This window comes from Ochotona princeps, chromosome 7, assembly GCF_030435755.1.
Source record: "Ochotona princeps isolate mOchPri1 chromosome 7, mOchPri1.hap1, whole genome shotgun sequence".
NCBI classification, from domain to species: Eukaryota; Metazoa; Chordata; class Mammalia; order Lagomorpha; family Ochotonidae; genus Ochotona; species Ochotona princeps.
Window position 1 is genome coordinate 73735580 of NC_080838.1, and position 6583 is coordinate 73742162.

Sequence of the window (6583 nt, forward strand, 5' to 3'; positions counted from 1 at the left end):
CTGCATTTTCCACCCAAAAGAGGTCCTGGTGACCTTCAGATCTGACAACCAGCAGGTTCTGGCAGGATCAACACTGCTGACAAACCAGTGATTTATGACAGCTTGTCTCCCTGTTCCCAGGCACTACTGATACTGGGAATGGGAGAAAGGCTGTGTCAGCGCTGGTGCAGCCACAGCATAGAATCGCAGGGGGTGAATAGTTGTGAGCCAGGAGCTGAGACCATGGGGACCAGGATGGAAGCCCAGAACAAGAGGCAGGCCAGGCAAAAGTGACTGCAAAGGAAGAACTGGGCACTGAACGCACTCAGTTAAATCAATCTGCAGACCAGTGGGCAGTAGAATGCTACTCTGAGGAAGTTTATGGAAAAAAGATAAAAACCCAGTTAGGTAAAGAGAAATAAATAAATAAAATAACTTCTTATTCTTAAAAAATCATTTAAAATTAACATAATACTTGGTATATTATAGCTAAAATTTATTAACATATAAATATGCATTTATAAATATTTTATTCTAATTATTGTAAGTTCCAATTATAAACAAAATTATTTAATTGCTTATTAATATAATCAATCAGGTGAACAAATATCCCAAATATATATTAAGTTTTTACTATCAAAAACTTTCTGGTTTATAGACTGCATTATTTAGCTACTTATTCATCAAGGACATACACAAAAAAGCCTAAACTTTGTGCCTAATAATGTATTTAAAATCATTCCTGTTTGCTCTAATATTTAGTCTTATTACAAATTGCAGAGCATATGGTGACAATTGACAATTAAATTTGGATCTCCCAATACTTAGTTGCATCTGTCTTGGGAAATGCATTATATATATATATATATATATACACACACATACACACATACACACACACACACTCCAGGTTAACAGATAAAATGGTTATTGTTGTCTCTGTATTTGTAAGAACTGGAATTGCAACACTGAAAATTACCTAGGTTTCAGAAATAAAGTAGAATAGTATAAAACAAAAGTAGAAAGCAAAGCTCTATGTTTAAAATAATGAATGCTCATTTCACAATCTGAATTATTTTCCAGATGCAAAAATATTACCATTCTAAGAATAAGTTGATTTTCAACTCTGTGAACAAAGTGTTGCAAAAAAATGAAAAAAAAAAAATAGACTCCAAATCTTTCACCTTAAGGATTTCGAACTTCATACATTGTCAAAAACCCTGTTCATAACATTGAGATTGCCATTCGTACAGGGTTGTCGATCACCAATAAAGGACAATTACCAGCCCACTTCTGCACTCATGTTCCAAAAAGGGAAGAAGCACAAGTTAGAATTTTGTCCAACTTAGGGTCCACAGAGTGGCACAGCTGATATAGCTGGCACCTCCAAAACTGGCTTCCCATATGAGTCCTGACTGGAATCCCAGCTACTCCATTTTCAATGCAAATCCCTGTGAATGTGCTTGGGAAGACAGTGGAAAATGGCAAAAGCACTCATGACCGCCCCTCTGCACGGGAGACCAGGCTGGTGCTTCAGGCACAAATATTCAGGCAAGCCAAGCCCTAGTCAACATGATCGTTTAATGTAAGCTAACCACAGTCAACCATGTTTTTAAAATAAAACAGAATATTCCCATTGTTCTGAATAGCATCCTGACCAAAATACACCACGGATTTCCCCTCCTCACCAGAGGATCGCACTTTGTCTAATTTTTTTCCAGTTTCCTTGCATAAATAAGTATTGTTTTCTATTCTGCAAAGGCAGTAACTCTGGATTTGACGTTGACAGCTTAGTGTAAGCTGCCCTGTACTTCCCATAGCACCTTCTAGCCCTCTTTGTTAGGACTGATTTAGTTCAGCTCAGGTTGCCACTTCCCTTTCCAACACTGGACTGTGTTGATGTTTGTACTCTGAGAGGAGACACTCCACTACTGCTTCAGGGATGTATTGTCCCAAACTATGTTCTCACTGGCTGTATTCCATTGGTGCAAATTCTAACAGCCCCTGAGGCTTTCAGTACAGGGTTTCTCCAACTCTGCCAGCACTGAGAAGTCATCTCAGTGAAGTGATCTTATTAGGTACCTTTAGTTTTATGTTACACAAGTATGCACATGCTTTTGCAATTTGGACCCTGTTGGCACAGGTCAAGTTATCTAGCACTTTTAACATTTGTTTTTATATAAATAATTTCATAGGGAAAGCCTTTTACTAATTAGTATTAAAAGAGGCAAAGATTATAGAAGTTAAAATCATGAAATTGGATAATATCTTGTTTGAAACCATTCGTTCTTGAGCTATGAAGTAGACAAGGAGTTTGTCTCAGAGCCTATTTTGTTTGCAGAGGAGTATTTTAGTATAGTATTACACAGATCTCAGCACTATTCCATTAAACCTAGAAATCCAGGTAGGGAGATGCTGGGTGGGTGCTCCCTCGTGCACAACTCAGCTGAGCACCCAGAGAAATCAACATGATTTGTTTTGTCTTATTTTGTTTGTTTGCTGGTAATTACCCATCCTGATTCATTCTCACTCAAGAAACCCTGTAAAAAACTGTGGACTTTGTCTCTCATGGTATGACCATTTGGATAAAGGTTATTGACAACATGGACCACATTTCACAAAGAATTCCAGAATCTCATTCTACTCAGAATAGGTGGTGGTGGGCTCCCCCTGTTTTGTGACTGTTTCTCTCAATTTCAAGCTCCAAATCTATAACTGAATAGCGAAAAGGTCTATTTTTGAGCATAGAAATGGTTAACAAAAACTGTAGACAAATAATGTTTAGTAGAATGTAAGTAAGAATTCTGTGAATCATAGGAATAATTCTTTCGAAATATATTTATTATGCCTGCTTGAAATCTATTTTATTTAACCATCAGAATGAATCCATCAACTAAACATCATTTAGTTTACATACAGACAAGGAGAAAGATGTTTTGAAATGCTCATGATTCGCTTGTAATGATATAGCTTGGCAGGGAACAGGGTTACATCGCAGTGCTATCTCTGTCTAGACATAACTCCTCCATTCCACTGAGTTCACAAATAATTTAGCTGAAGCACACATTTATGATATGCAATTCATCACCCCCCATGCTATATACAGGCTTATGTACATAATTACCTTAAGAGGAACCTAAAGTGATCTCTTCCAGACTTCATTAGTTCTATGCTATCTTCCATGGACATCACTAGTAAAACTACATCTTTTCTCCTTGTTCCGTATCCTTGCAGGATTCACTGTGGATGGGAATTCATGTGTTGTCCTACACTGTTGTTTCTAGGGGATATTTTACACAAATTTGGAATAATGAATTCCTTCATTCTAAAAGTATTGCTCAATTAGTAGATAATTGAGACTTTCCTATGTAGAGACAATGCATGAGGTAAATAATAAATAATGCATTTTGAGCAGTAAATAAATGGAAATTTTAAAGTTAGTTTGTGTGTTATATAGGATTGCTACAATAATTCTAAATAAGCCAAAGCCAACAAGTTTGATGTTTGTAACATTAAACCCTTGAGTTCACATTTAGTAGGTATGAATTGAGTATCCCTCAACATTTGACTTGGCTTGGATGGGCTGTGTTTGGGTGAACACTTATGACTACTGTTGCAACCAGGTAGAAGAAGTTCTGCATAAAGAATGCCTTTACTTGGACACTTAACTATGACATGTTACAATATAAAGAAAGCCACCCTTCTCTTTCATTCCAAGGTAACCTGTAATAACCATGAGATTATTCTGTAGTTATCAGTAATAGTCACTATTTTGATTTGTCCTGAGTTTAAAATAATAGATATTTTAAAGAATTATATGGATAGAATCTAAAACTGGTATTCAAAGTCAATGCAGTATTTTATCTTTTTTTTTAAAGATTTATTTTATTTTTATTACAAAGTCAGATATACTGAGAGGAGGAGAGATAGAGAGGAAGTGGAGCTGCCGGGATTAGAACCAGCAGCCATATGGGATCAAGGCGAGGACCTTAGCCACTAGGCCACGCTGCCGAGCCCAATGCAGTATTTTATATTAATCCTAAAATTTGTATAGTCAAAATAAATATTTACCCTGTGAAAACTGTATTTCCACTTTTAAAATTTTTGAAAGCAAACATAAACTCTGCATCATAACTTACATTATAAAAGTAAGATACTGAGGCAGAGGTGAAGGCCCCTTCGAAGTGAGAGAGTCTGGGAATCCCCCTCCTCTCACAAGCCTGGGAGTCCAGCAGAAGTGATTTTTTTTCTCTCAATGAAATGTCATCACAGGACAAAGATCTACATCATCCACCAAGAGTGGAAAATTTATGAACCCCACAGACATGCCCAAAAGGAAGTCGGAAGAGATAATTAAAGAACAAAAACCAATGCATGATGGTGCGAGCAGCGGCTCTGAAGGTGAAGGTTCCTGAGCAGGTTATCCAGGGCAATTGGATGAAATGGAGTTTAACCCACTGCAACAGCCACTGTTAAATGAGAAAGTTCTGAAAGACAAGTGTAAAAAGCTGTGTGAACCCTTTGAATGTATTCTCCGACCTTATGAAAAAGAGAATCCAGCGATTTATAAAGAATTGAGAAAACTAGAAGTGAACAGAAACAAAAAAGGGATCAGCTTAGCCAGTATTTTGATGCTGTTAAGAACGCATGTGGACATGGAGAGTATTCCCTTGCCAGATATACCACATGCTCCTTCCAACATCTTGATCCAGGACATTACACTTCCTGGTGTCCAGCCATCCTCCATTCTTAAGAAAACTTCAGCCTATAGACCTCCACCCAAGGCAGTTTCTATAATTCATCTTCTTGGACATGGTGTTCCACATTTGTCCCCCTGACAGAAAACCTCCTGGCCCTCCCTCTGGTCCGTTGCCACTCCAGGTCTTGCAGATGTATGGCTGCAAAGTGGACTTTGCCCTGTATCTTCCCCCTTGTAGGCGGGATCTTCATCATGCTGTATAGTCCTGAACTTGTTCAGCGAGGTCATGATAAGGATGTTCCCAGCACGAGTGAAGATTATGGCTATCCTGAGGGCATGGATCAGGATAAACATGATGACAGCACCAATGGTAGTGACACTGACAGATCAGATGGAGAAAGTGATGGGGATGAATTCGTGCATTGTGGTGACAGTGAATGAGACAACAATGAAGAAAACAAATCAGGTCTGAGTGTAGGATTTGCTGATATGCCTGGAAAATCGAGGAAGAAAGAGAAGAACATGAAAGAGTTGATCCCTCTTAAAGCCATGATGCTCCGAATGGCAGGTCAGAAACTCCCTGAGGAGGGAAGAGAAGTAGAGGAATTTTCCGAGGATGATGATGAAGATGATTCTGCAGCAGAAAAGCAATCACACAAACAACGTAAAGAAGATTCCCATTCTGATGGTACATCTGCATCCTCAAAGCAGCAGACTCCTCCTCCCCAATCTGTTCCTTCCTCTCAGACTCAAGCACCTCCCATGCCAGGACCCCCTCCTACTGACCCGCCACCTGCTCTGCCTTTACCGCCTCCTGGAACACCTACCAGTCTTGCTCCTGCTCCAACACCAAGGGCTCATCCATTCTTGGGACAACCTGGAATGCCAGGACTCTGAGGGCCTTTATTTCCAATGTTTACTTCCAGGTTCCCCACCAGGCCCCCCTGCTGGCTCTCTCCAAAGTCTGACCCCAGGTCTTCTTGCTGGCCCTCTGCCTCAGGGACCCCCACCAAGGATACCTCCTCCTGTACCTCCAGGGATCCCTCCACCTTGTCCTAGAATGATGCACCCACCTCTGGTGCCTCCACTCGGACCTGCCCCACCTGGGCTTTTCCTACCAGCTTCCTTGCCCAACCCAGAGATTTTGAGCATCTGCACAGTTTGATTCTGCAACCCAAGGTGGATGATACAAGCGAAACCACCATTGAGAAGAAAGCCACAGCAAGCGTTAGTGCCAAGCCACAAATCACTAACCCTAAGGCAGAGAATACTCGATTTGTGCTCACTGCATTGAAAGTGTGTCAGGAGAATAAATGGGCTTCTGCATGCCAACAAAGTCAGGGGAGGGTTCTACTGTGCCTCTTGCCAAAGCAGCTCCCAAGTCTGGTCCTGCTGCTTCTTTGTCCATAAAAACCAAGGATGATGTGTATGAGGCTTTAATGAAAGAGATGGAAGGACTGCTGTGACAGCCTCAAAGCCAGAGCAGGCTTCTACAGGATAGTGGCTCATGGAGAAAGAGGCTCTTATTAGACTTACACAAAAGAGCTACTCCCTTTGTCAGGGTAGTTTTTTGTTTTCAAAGATATATGTATTTTTATCAGATAGTCAGATATACAGAGAAGAGGAGACACAGAAGAAGATCTTCCGTCCATCTTTAATTTATTCCCCAAGCAGCTGCAATAGCCAAAGCTGAGCCAGTCTGAAGCCAGGAGCCCGAAGCCTCCTCTGGGTCTCCCAAGTGGGTGCACGATCCCAAGGCTTTGTGCCATCTTCAGCTGCTTTCCGAAGCAACAATCAAAGAGCTGCCTGGATATTAACCGGCACCCATATGGCATCCCAGCACATGCAAGGCAAGAATTTTAGCTGCTGTGCTACCACACCAGGCCCTGTCAGGGTGTTTTCTAA

General features: G+C 40.6%; 1 pseudogene across 1 annotated transcript; it reads left to right on the forward strand.

The window, feature by feature from the left end:
• The first annotated feature begins 1460 nt into the window (after nt 1-1460).
• Nucleotides 1461-6144, forward strand: LOC101532550 (WW domain-binding protein 11-like; annotated as a pseudogene). The gene is made up of 3 exons (XR_192142.2): nt 1461-1564; nt 2274-2383; nt 4252-6144. The product of XR_192142.2 is annotated as a WW domain-binding protein 11-like (transcript).
• The last annotated feature ends 439 nt before the right edge of the window (nt 6145-6583 follow it).